The sequence below is a fragment of the Fibroporia radiculosa genome (genome assembly GCF_000313525.1).
Source record: "Fibroporia radiculosa TFFH 294 genomic supercontigs, scaffold5843, whole genome shotgun sequence".
NCBI classification, from domain to species: domain Eukaryota; kingdom Fungi; phylum Basidiomycota; class Agaricomycetes; order Polyporales; family Fibroporiaceae; genus Fibroporia; species Fibroporia radiculosa.
Window position 1 is genome coordinate 9,673 of NW_012133757.1, and position 854 is coordinate 10,526.

Genomic DNA, 854 nt, shown 5'->3' on the forward strand with positions numbered 1-854 from the left:
CCAGGCGCCGATGTTCTCGCTCAGTGACGGGGAAATTCGGGACCTGAGGAGTGTCTGCCGCTCCATTGATATTCAAGTAATGTCGCATAGATTCGGACCACTCTGCATGTATCTCTAGGGACGGTGTATAAACCGAGAGTAAAAAAAAGAGTCCGGCCGTTCATATGACTTCAGGGCGGCCCGGGAGATGAGTCGGCGACAGCCGCTAAGGAAACACACCTGGCCGCCTAATCGCCGGTGGCACTGGCAACCATGCGCGAAGAACGCGTGCGCCACATAGTTTGGGGTCGATTTGCGATGCAGCGTGGTAAGGGTGGACCACTCCTAGCCGGTTGTTCGCCCGTCGGCGGGACGGCGAATCATGGCCACCTCCACTGAAGCGCGCTGGGGTGTACCTGTTCGGTTTTCGGATGCAGCGGAAGAAGATGGCGGTGAACAGTCCCTTCTGTGTCGAAGGACAGCCTACAATATCTTTCTGCCTTTGGCGAATTAAGACTGACACAAAAATGTAATATGTACCACCCATCATAGCTGGAAAGTCTGCGCCGCCGGAGGTGCACGATGATGATGGCTGCGCAGAACCAAAGGCGGTGGGGAAGGCTACCTGAAAAGACAGGTTCAAAGCAGAATCTGGGCTCTCGATCTGGCGCAGCCATATTCCGGGACGCAGGACTAGCCAGGAGACACATGACGTTGTAGAAAAACAAAATTCAGAAATGGAAGCCATAACGAGACTCGTAGGGTTTTGCCGTCAACGCACCCTGCCCCATTGTTAGACGCCAGAAGATACTCCGAAATCACAGAAAGGGTCTTTCTCCGACTGGGGCACTCGCTCTAATAAATTCCACATTTCG